Source organism: Agelaius phoeniceus, chromosome 10 (assembly GCF_051311805.1).
Source record: "Agelaius phoeniceus isolate bAgePho1 chromosome 10, bAgePho1.hap1, whole genome shotgun sequence".
NCBI lineage: Eukaryota > Metazoa > Chordata > Aves > Passeriformes > Icteridae > Agelaius > Agelaius phoeniceus.
Window position 1 is genome coordinate 25,228,743 of NC_135274.1, and position 11,933 is coordinate 25,240,675.

Sequence of the window (11,933 nt, forward strand, 5' to 3'; positions counted from 1 at the left end):
CAGGCCCTGGTGCTGCCCAAGGTGTATCTTTCAAAGGCCTTTTAATAAATCCCTGCTTTATTCCTTTAACACAGCCCAGCCTCTGTTCCAGGTATCCTCTTTAAGCATCAGCTTCCCCTCACAATTAATTCCCTACCCTTTACCAATAAATTGGTTTTTCTGGAGCTGAGCTAAGTTATGAACCCTCAGGCCCCACTAAGTGAGTTCAGCACCACATCTGCCCAGCCCACCCATGGATTTGCCCATCAATTTTCCAGTAACAACCTTGTGTCCTCAACACGCACAGGATGGAGGAAAGACCTAAAAAACCACAACACAGAAAGCATCCACCTCCCAAAAATAACTCAGCTTCCTGGGAATGAGAAAAATAAGGCTGGCATCCCTAAAACCCTGCTTAAGCTTTTGTCAGGCACGCCCTGATCACAACTGCCAGGAAAACAAATCCTTTCTGAGCTCGTAGCCCTCAGTTACCATCTCAGTGATTTAATTAAAAAGGAAAAGTTTCCTCCTACAGCCAGCAGGCACCTGCAAGTATTGGACAGTTGGAAAGAAGAGCAAAACAGCTCAGGGATATTGTTGAAAACATCTGGGTATGAAAAAATCTTCATAATTTAACAAGTTGTGCTGACCAAATGCTGAATTTTAAACTAGGCCCAAACCAGAAACTCATTTCCTTGAATTTAACCTGGGCTTTAGAGGCTGCAATCCCCACCTTCAAAACAGCATTTTCAGCATCCCTGTGTGCAAAATGTGCATTATTCTTAGGAGAAACAGCCCATCCTTGTGGATCCAAAGCCAGGATTTTGGGCTCACCCAGCTCAAACCACCCAGACTTATCAGGAGCAAACAGAACCTGGAGCCTCTCACAAAGGTAAACAAAATCCAACTTATATCCCTGAGCTTTTGTCCTTCTCACTGCACCAGGGGGAAATGGAGTTGACAGCTCTGCTGGAGAACTCCAGAGAAATGTCCCGAGCCAAATTCCAGTGGGAGAGCCCTCCCTGAGCCTCTCCCCTGCTCCTTTGTCAAACAGGGACCTCTTCTCCTCACCCAAATGGGAAATAAAAAGCTCAGCTCCAGCTGGGATCCAGCTGAAGGAATGAACACTTGTTTTCTCTGGAGCTGGGGAAGTTGTCTTTGTGTTGGGGTGAATTCAGAACACCAATTAAGCCTGGAGTACACTCATTACTCTTCATGAATGCTCAAAAAACACAGGAGAAAATCTGCTTTTTACCTTTGGTAGCGACAGCCTCGTTTCACCAGTGACTTCTCCAAAAGCCTAAAGGAAAGAGATTTTCATGGATTCAGGAAAGAGACCTTGGAAACTGCTCCATTCCTGAATTCACTCATTTATTTTCAACCCCAAATGCTAATAACAAATCATCATTATTCAGATTCGTGGGTAGTTTTTTCTAGAAATCATTGGAAGCCTTCCAGCTCCAGAGCAGATTCCTTAAGGAGAATGGAAGCAAAAAACATTTCTCTCAAACAGAGCTTTTATACAAAGAGCTTTTTTTTTTGGTAAAACATCATTTTCTTAAGCATCAGCACACAAGTTTTTCTCACAGTCATTTTGTACCTTTTTAACTTACAGCACTTTTAGAGAATTCATTCCTATTTTCACCTTGGATGTCCCAAGAAGCCTCTTTTTGGCTGGAATGGCTCCTGCTTTTTCTACCCTGAGAAAAATACCTCAAGCTCGATTATTTTTTTAATGTCATTTTTATTCAGCCCTCGCGCCGGTGCCAAACCCCAGAACGCTGCAGAATTTTACTTTTAAAGAGGTGTTTTTATCAAGCAGCCATTCTCATCCTCCTGTAATATCTCATTTTCCCAGCAGTTGATTAAAATCCATCCCGTTTCACTGGGATACACCCAGTGACACTCCCCTGCTAGAGAGATACACAGAGGAGATAAAAGAAAATAATATATCACTGGCAGTGCTCAGAACATTGGTAAAAGCAGATATTCAGCACCTACTTATCTTTTATGTATACAGATATCCGTGGTGACAAATAGCCTATTATGGTCTGTGATTGACTGAAAATTGGGAGCAGAAGCTGGAAAAGAATCCTGAATAACTCTGAGGAGCAGTTCCCGCTGATATTTCACATTATGCACTCGCAGATTGCCCGCAGGGAAAGGGAAATAGGAAAGAAAACAATTTAGTTTGAGTGCGGCTCCAGCTAAAACTGGAGATGGTTGTGGATTCTTCCAGTAATTAATCCAATTTACAGGGTTTGGGTTTGGCACTGGGTGAAATTCCAGCATCTCCAGGTATTTCTCCAGCAGGACCAGGAGGCCTTGACCCTACAGGGCTCATCAGGAAAGAGGGTGAGGGCTGCAGCAGAACTCGTTAAATAATTAAAAAGTCATAAATACACCAGAAGTTTTTGTCTCTGAGCTCAAGGACACTTCTGCCCAACACCTTCAGTCAGATTCTCACAGCTGGCAGGGAAAAATCCTTGAGCTCCTTCTTGGTTTTCTTAGTTTTTATAGAGACAGAGTAACTGAGAAGTGTTTTAAAAGATTTGATTTTATTATCAGTCTCGAAGAATAGTGAGACACAAGAGATGTAAAACTTAATGCTATTCCATCAGAAGTTAACTTATTTCTTGGTTATAATACTTTATAGATGGTTCTCAGGTTATTAGCTGGAAAAAAATCCATTTCCCACGCTCCTTCTTGGGTTTCTGCTCCCTTTCCACTTGGGCAAATTCCCATTTTATTTTTCAGGGAATACAGCCCTCAGTGGTGTCCCTGGGAGTTTTGATGTTGACTTCTAAGGATCCAAATGTCACAATTCAGAGACGGAAACTGAAACTTTGGCACCCAGAATCCATTTTGGTGCGAATCCCACCCAGGCTGTGGTTTCACTCTGTACTGGAATGTTTTACAGCAAATTTCCAGCAGCTCTATCCCAAATCTGTCAGAGCTGGCCACCAAAAAATTCCCAGTTAGATCTGGTGCCTTAACCAAGGATTCTGTAGCCATACAAATTAGCAAACCTTTTATAAAAGTTCCTTTTGTCCTAATTACTTTCCACCTTCCCATCCATAGACGTAAAGCTAAAAACTCCTCTCCTCAGACAGATAAATCCATAATTATCCAACAGAGATTTCTTTGCCTTGGTTTTTTTGTGAGCATCAGCTGCCAGAGAGGAGATGCAGCTCCCATCCTGCTGATCTCACCCAGAATCACTGCTCCTGCTGCCCCAGCAGATCATCACTCTTTTCATCCTCCTCCTTCATGCCTCCCAATCCATCACTGACTCAGGAGAGCTCCTGGAATGTTTGGGATCCGTCATTTACATGGGCAAGAAATTCAGATTTAAGCTCCCTTAATAATTCTTCACCCATCAAGCCATCAATCTCTTTAGTCCTTCCATCGTTTTTGTTGCTCTGCTGGGAATGCCTTCCTGCTTTTCCCAAACTTTCCAGTCTGGAGTGCTCAGCTGAGAATGCAGCGTTTCACCTGCCCTCCCACAGGAGCTCCATCCACAAAAACAAACTCCTCCTCTTTTACCAAGTATCCAAAATCAGAATTGTTTTATTTGCCACTTTTTTAGTTCAAATTCTGGCACTTAAAGTTTCAAAATCACTGAATCAGCTTTGCAGATGGTTAGGGATTATTTTCTTCTCAATTAATTTCTAATTTCTTTTTTTCAGGGAGTTCAGGTTTGAAAAAAGCTGGAAACACCAAACTTCATTAAATTGGCTGCATTTTATCTCAAAAAAAAAAAGATGACAAAAGCAATTTGGTTGCCATACAGACAACAAAAATCATTATTTGCTTTCTGATTCCTGTTGAATATTTTTGCTAAGCTCCTTGAACTTCTCATTTCACCAAAATGCTCCAAGGACTCCTCTTTCAGGCTGTGACCAGATCCAAAGCAGTTTTCTCATGGACACAAACTGATTTAGGCTCATCTGAAGCTTTCAAAAACATTTTTGGAGGGAAGCTCTGGAGCTCCCTTCTGTCTTTTTGATTCTCCTGAATCTTTCTTCTTTCCAGGCCTGGGTTTTTCCATGGGAACACTGAATTTCGAGGTGAAAAGCCACCTTTAAAAGGCTCACAAGGGAGGTCAGGAGCAGCTTAGATGCTTTTCAAGCTGAATAAACACCAACAACCCCCAGAAACCCAACTTTGCCCAGCACGGAGCGAAGTTCCTGAAACAACACTTTGAACCCTGCGCTCATTTCAGGCTGTTAAAAATCACCTCATCCCTTCCACTCAATAATTTTCTGATTTATTACAGAAAGGTGAGAGGTCCTCCCTGCCCTCACCAATTACCTGAGCCCTGGGTGCTCTCTGATGTGTCTTTGCATGGATAACTTTGTTTTCAGACTTCCTCGTCCTTCTCTAACTTGAATTATTTGTCAAACAGGAGCAATTTTCCCCTGGCAGAAGGCAGCTAATTAGCGTGGCAGGCTGTCACTTTGTCACACCGTGGTGACAAACAATGCAGGAGATTAAAGAGTTGCTAATTGGCTGATACTTTTAGTAGCAATTTCAGCCCGTTAATGCAGCAAGAAAACATCGAAAAGTTGTTTTGATCAGGCTACGGGAAAAAAAAAATTCAACAAAATCAGCTTTTTCAAGAGGAAGAGTGTTGTCCCACAGGAGAAATCCCAAAGGCAGGAAGCCCTTCCAATATGGGATTAAGGAAAATTATTGTAGGAACGTTCGGCCAGAAGAAAGTTTATTATAAATTATTCTTGGATTTAGGGCCTTTAATAAAGACCTGCATTTCCAGACCACAGAGTGCTTTCTAAATGGACATTCAACAATAAAGACTAGAGGGGTTTGGGGATATTTTGGGTGGGTTTTTTTACATGTTAAAAGGATGATGGAATCACAGAATGATTTGGGTTGGAAGGGACCTTAAAATTATTTTATTCCACCCCAGCCATGGCAGGGACACTTCCCCTGTCCAGCCTGGCCTTGGACACTTCCAGGGATCCAGGGGCAGCCCCAGCTGCTCTGGGAATCCCATCCCAGCCCTCCCCACCCTCACAGGGAGGAATCACTTCCATATTTAACCTAAATTTCCTTTCTGCCCGTTTGAACCCTTTCCCCCTTGTCCTGTCTCTCCAGTTCCTCTCCATCTTCCTCAGAGTTTCCTTCAGATACGAGGAATTCTGACCTACTCCAACGTGAAACTCTGACCAAAAAACTGCTCAGATTGCCCCCAAAATAATTCAAAACTTCTCTGCAGCCACCGAGGATGAGTTAGAAAAGCCTGAGATAGGATAAAATGGCCTTTCAGTTACCAGCAATTAGGCAGCACAAGACAAGATAATCAGGGTAATTAACAGCATGTAGACAAAGGCAGAGCTATAAAACCCAACAGAATTAATTCGGTGGCTCTTGGTAAAGGCAGAGATTTGCAGAGGGTGGGAGCAGTGAGGTCCGTGCTCAGGGTTCATCCCCACACCTGCCAGAGCCCTGAGGAAAACCAAACTTGAGCAGCTGCAAACACATCAGAGAATTGTTCTGAACCACCCCGGATCTCCCCCTTCCTCTGGGGAGCAAAACCAGGGAGACAGAAACATTTAGAAATGCAAACAGTACTCACAGTTTGGGAATATTGGGATGCAAAAGCCTGGGTGAGCTTCAGTCCTGTTTTTCATTGCCAAGGCCTTGCTAAATCTTCGTATTTCTTAAGAAGTCCCGGAATGGAGCTGGTAAATAACCCCACTTGGGGAGATGCTGCCTCCTACCCTGGCCTGGGCACTTCAAATGAGCCAGAGCTGCTCCTTCACTTCAGCTGCTTTCACCTGGGATTCCCTGGTTCCTGCAAGGAAAACAAGGAAAGGAGATAAACCATGAGAGGAAATAAAAGCACCTCCACCCCATGATAAACAATGCAGAGGCGGAGGCAGCCTCCCCGAAATGCAAAAATTCAGAATTTTTTAGATGTCCTAAAGGGCTCAGGCAGGGATCTGCCATTCTCTGGAGAGTATTTTTAATTAGGAAAACATCCTGGCAAAAATGGGCAAGTGTGGATGTCAAACCTAATGGAAAATTCAAAAAAATGCCAGTTATTGCTGGGGAGCAGAGCTGGGAGCTCATTTTTAACAACAGAATCATTGAAAGGCAAATGAAAACCCACAGGAAATAATGGAAATTTCTTTCCTGGCTTTCTGCTCCAAGTTCTCCCCTTCAGGAGCTGAGCACTCCACAATGGAAGAAGAGGGAATTTGGAAATGTGGCAGACCCAGGGTCCCACCTGGCTCAGCCATTCCCTGGATAATCAGCAAGGACAGGACACCTTGGCCAGGAAAAAAAAAAAAAGAAGAAGAAATTAATGAGGTTTCTGCTGGCAAAGTGTTGCTTTTTGGCACCTTCAGCTCAAGACCAGGCCACTGCTAGTTTTATTCCCCCTTAAAAAGCCCAGAACCTTCTCCTCAAGACATCCAGGAAAAAATAAATAGGAAAGTTTATATGTTTTGGGGGATCCAAATGTTCCCATTCTATATTTGCCCTCTATTTTCCTGATTAAGCTCAACACAACCACTGACACATCATCATTGCTCATTAAAGGAGGAACAGAATCCCACAAAAGAATCATTAAAGGAGAAAAAGAATCTCACAAAAAGAATCCCCCAGAACGAATTCCAGCTCCAAGCAAAGCTCCCAATTTCTTTCCAGGTCCTTCCCAATGTAAGGCACTAATTAAAACCACTCTGCTCCTTGCATCAACAAATGCAGGGTAATTATGTTGTTCCCTCAACCTTGTGCTCACAGATTGCATTGATCTTCATTATATTAATAAGTCAAATGCTTCCTTCCTTTCTGCTGGCTGTGGAAGCAGGGAATTACCCAGGAATGGATAAACTGGGATGCTGGGCATTGAATAAATCCCTTTTTTCCCCCTCTTGCTTGTTTACCATTAACGGTTGTACTTCATCTGCTGCTTAACACCATTAGTGCCTAAATGGGGTGATATTAATTCAGGATAATTACAGAATCTCCAAGGCAAAACCACGGGAATGGCTGCAGAATTCTGACCAAATTCCAGAGGATAAATAATTCCTGCAGGCTGGGGGGTGCAGATTCCACTCCTTGCTCCACACCTTACCAGGGAAGGGAGCCATGGAAATGCAATAAAAACTGATAATTCCTGCTTGAGTGAAATATCTGGGAATTCTCAAGCATCCCTACTTCTTGCTAAATCCTCCTGAGTACCCATAACCAATCTGTCTGGAAAACAGGAGAATATTTCAGGAAGAATTCACTGCCTGTATTTATCTCAGTGCCCTCCCGACCTGGAATTGATCACTTTTTACCTTCCTCCATTTCTCAAAAACTTTCCAGGGGAGAGAGAGAGAGAGAGCAGAGAGCTCAAAAATATAACTGTGAAGAAGCAGAGGGGAAAAAAAAGCATTTAAACTTTGCTCCATCCTCATGCAGCAATTTTAGATGCTGCATGTGCAAGAAATTCTGGACAAAATTGGCTTTTCCCTTGTGCTAGGAACTAATTTTGTTTTAAAAATGTAAATTTATAAAATCCTCCTTCTTCTAAGCAAATTTAAAAAGTCACCTGCGAGCCTGCAATGTTTTAGAAACACAAGTTCCAACAACAAAGGAGGAATTAATCCAACAGGATATGAATTCTATATGAAGAAAAATCTTGCTTTATGCATAATTTTATTTCTTTCATGTTCAAATCTCATTTTTAGGGTGGTTGAATAACCAGAAAAGAAGTGGAGAAAAACAACGAGTGGTTAAATAACCAGAAAAAAAGTGGGGGAAAAAGAACTTACAGAGCACAAAGCAGTTTTTTAAGCATTCCACCCATGATAATCCAATGTAATCTGCTGGAAATTTAACCTCTTATTAATAGGAAGGAGAAATCTGAGAAGAGTCTAAGAAAGCTGCTAATGAGGTTAATTTAGCACAGATTTTAATTACACCAACCCAGCCATTCCAAGCTGTTCTGCTGAGATCTGAGCAGAGTTTAGCTCCCAATGCACAACCTAAAGGGTAAAAAATGAGAAATAAGACAATGTGCCATCTTCTTAAATGACAAACAAGACATTTTCAAGACACATTGAACATTAAATAATGAATCTTGCAGAATGTTAAATCCTTCAAGCCCCATTTGAGACCCTCAGGGCTGGGCCAACCACCCTGGGAATGTCCCTCACGGAGGAGAGTTTGACCAATCCATGAGACCTTTAATTCTCAGCCATTAACTCTTTCTCAATGCCATTTTTTCCCTGTACAATAATGAAGTTTGATGAGTTTATTTTTCCTTTTTTTTTTTTTTAATATTTCTAAGTAGCTTTACTAGAATAAATCACAGCTTTGTTTTCAGAAGCAGCAAATGAGATCCATTTATTTTCCCAGATTCCACACCAGGCAGGATCAGGCACCTCCCTCTGAGGGGTGGGCACAGCCAAACCCATTCTTCTGAATCTGTTTCCCTGTTTATTTTTTCAAGGAAGTTTCAACCTTTTGGTTAACCCGAGCCATCACACTTTTCTATTTGATTTTTCACATAATTTATAAGAAATGCTGAGACACTGTTGGGTCAAGCCAGCAGCTCTGCAGCCAAGGACATCAAGCATGATTTGTGCTGAATAATTCATTGTCAGAGACTTCTGCCTTGGCATCCCAGCCTGGAAAAGTCTGAAGGAACCTGGAAAAACCTGAAGGAACCTGGAAAAGCCTGAAGGAACATGGAAAAACCTGAAGGAACCTGGAAAAATTTGAAGGAAACCTGGAAAAGCCTGAAGGAAACTGGAAGAACTTGAAGGAACATGGAAAAACCTGAAGGAACCTGGAAAAGCCTAAAGGAAAAGCCTGAAGGAACATGAAAAAAACTAAAGGAAACTGGAAAAACTTGAGGGAACCTGGAAAAACCTGAAGGAACATGGAAAAGCCTGGAGGAACCTGGAAAAAATTGAAGGAACCTGGAAAAGCCTGAAGGAAAAGCCTGAAGGAACATGGAAAAACCTGAAGGAACCTGGAAAAAATTAAAGGAACCTGGAAAAGCCTGAAGGAAACTGGAAGAACTTGAAGGAACATGGAAAAAACTGAAGGAAGCTGGAAAAACTTGAAGGAACCTGGAAAAGCCTGAAGGAAACTGGAAGAACTTGAAGGAACATGGAAAAAACTGAAGGAACCTGGAAAAACCTGAAGGAACATGGAAAAACCTGAAGGAAAAGCCTGAAGGAACATGGAAAAGCCTGAAGGAAACTGGAAGAACTTGAAGAAACCTGGAAAAACCTGAAGGAAAAGCCTGGAGGAACCTGGAAAAGCCTGAAGGAACCTGTAAAAACTTAAAGGAGCCTGGAAAAGCCTGAAGGAGCCTGGAAAAACCTGAAGGAAAAACCTGAAGGAACCTGGAAAAACCTGAAGGAAAAACCTGAAGGAACCTGGAAAAACCTGAAGGAAAAGCCTGGAGGAACCTGGAAAAGCCTGAAGGAACCTGGAAAAACTTAAAGGAACCTGGAAAAGCCTGAAGGAGCCTGGAAAAACCTGAAGGAAAAACCTGAAGGAACCTGGAAAAGCCTGAAGGAAGCACAAACTCTGCATCCCAAGAGAAAAGGCGGCTCAGAAGGGAATTTATTTCTCTCTACCACCACCTGAAGGGAGGCTGGGGTCAGTTTTTCCCCAGGAATAGGAAAAGGACAAGAGGAAACAAGGACAAGAGGAAACGACCTCGAGTTCGTTGGGAGGTTCCAACCTGGAACTTGGTCCCCCTGCCAGGGGAGGTTTAGGTTGGATGTGATGGAAAATTTCTCCCCAGAAAGGGTTGTCCAAGCCTGGCACAGCTGTCCAGGGCAGGGGGGGAGTCCCCATTCCTGCAGGGATTTAAAAGCCCCGAGGATGTGGCATCCCAGAGATCCTTTCCAACCTAAAGAATTCTGTGACTCCACAAAAAAAGAAACCAACTTTGCTCTCCCAGACAGATTCCAAGGAAGAAGGAGGGTGCTGCATCCCAGCTTGGCTCCCCCCACAGTGCCTGACCTTGCAGGCTGCAAAATCCAAATTCCTTGGGAGTGTGTGGTGAATGAACTGCTCCAGGCTGCCACGGTGGGGATGGGAGCAGGGATATTCATAGAGCATCAAGCTGTCATTCCCACAAAATCATGTTTTTTTAAACTAGAGGCGCTTCAGAAAGTGCCTTAAAACACAGCAATCTTTCAGACAATTTTCTCATGTTATAACATCCCCAAGGAGAAGGGATGAGGGCTGTGCTCGAGCGCTAAAGGACAGAGAAAAGGGCATTTGGAAAATCTGCAGTGCTGAAATCACCAACGTGGCAATTGCTGTTGGTAAAAGCTTGGAAACAAAGGAATAGGAAGCAAAGGAGTGGGGAATTTAGGAGCTCCATGAATGTTTACTGCATTGAAGTGGGGAATTGGGGTGGGGAATTTAGGAGCTCTGTGAATGTTTACTGCATTGAAACCTCCCCATTTAACTCGGAGCACTCAAAGCTTTGGTTCATTTGCTCTCAAGTTTTATTCATTTAAACAACTCTTAAACCAAAATGGGATAGAACATAGTGAAGCACTGATGAAACTGGAGCCTGCCAAGTGGGAATTCTTCTTATCAGAGAATCACGGAATGGTTTGGGATGGAAGGGACCTGAAATCCCATCCAGGGCCAGCCCTGCCATGGCAGGGACACCTCCCTCTGTCCCAGGGAGCTCCCAGCCCCAGTGTCCAGCCTGGCCTTGGGCACTGCCAGGGATCCAGGGGCAGCCCCAGCTGCTCTGGGAATCCCATCCCGGCTCCTCCTCATCCTCCAAGCCTGGAATCCCTTCCCAAATCCCATCTAACCCTGCCCTCTGTCCATTTGCAGCCATTCCCTGTGTCCTGTCCCTCCATCCCTTCTCCAGAGTCTCTCTCCATCTTTCCTGCAGCTCCTCCAGGCCACTCTGAGCTCACCCCAAAGCTTCTCCTCTCCAGGCTGGACAATCCCAATTCTCCAGCCTTTCCTCCCAGCAGAGCTCCTCCACCCCTCTGACCATCCTGGTGCCTCCTCTGGAGTCATTCTTCAAACATTTCCATGAAAAACTCCAAAAAGTCCCATTTTCTCATGGAAGCCACGTTGCAGTTGGCACCTGCCTGTCCTTACCCTCAGCAGGGCACAGACACTCCTGAACACCTCAGGTAACCCCAAATCCCATTTTCCAGGGAGGGAAAAAATTCCTACCTAGCCTTGAAATCTGTTCTCTATTCTCCTAATCCCCACCTGATTGCTGGGATTGTTGCACCTAAAGCTCACCATGCAAATATTTCATTGAACTCCAAAGAAGCTGAAAAAGCAGAAGGAAGTGTTGTTCTTATTTCAGCCCCAGTGCCAAATTTCTTGCTTTATTAGTGATTGAAGGTATCAATTTTAATAACACAATTATTGGTGATATAACTGGGGTTTATTATCTGTGGGTAGGACTTCAGCACCACTTTTAAAAATTATGCTTGTGCCTGGAAAATCTTCATAATTTCCTAATTAACATGCAGGATATTAAACAAATTTAGGCTTTTCAAGCTAATATTTTATGAAAGAGCAAGAGTGTCCCACAAAATAGCAATTAATTATTTAAATTACACCATTCATTTTAAGTAAAATAAATCTGGAAGATTCAATGGGAAATCAGAGAATATCCTGAAAAAATCATTTTAATAGAAGATGAAAGCAATTAAAACTATCTTTTAGCATTATTATGTTACACCAATTTACTTGCAGCTTGTACTAATTACTCCAGTCAGTGCATTCAGTAATGCAACAATAGTATCACCAAAATCATTATAAATATTCACTTATTTTAAAGCTTTATTGACTCATTTTACCTCTTGTCTCTCCTACACTGATTTTCGCATTTCTTAATTAAAAATATTTTTAAATGCCATTAGTCCCTCATGAAAAAAAAAAAAAAAACAAACCAATAATTAGGGCAAAGCAAGGAGATTTCA

At 42.8% G+C, this 11,933-nt stretch overlaps 1 long non-coding RNA gene across 1 annotated transcript in view; it reads right to left on the reverse strand.

The window, feature by feature from the left end:
* The window catches only part of LOC143694836 (uncharacterized), a 53,524-nt gene extending 45,551 nt beyond the window's left edge, over positions 1-7,973 (reverse strand). The window contains exons 1-3 of the long non-coding RNA XR_013183562.1: positions 7,924-7,973; positions 5,579-5,797; positions 1,235-1,279 (exon numbers count right to left, since the gene is read on the reverse strand). This is a non-coding gene — a long non-coding RNA (uncharacterized LOC143694836). The remainder of the gene's footprint in view (positions 1-1,234; positions 1,280-5,578; positions 5,798-7,923) is intronic.
* Positions 7,974-11,933: the final 3,960 nt, after the last annotated feature.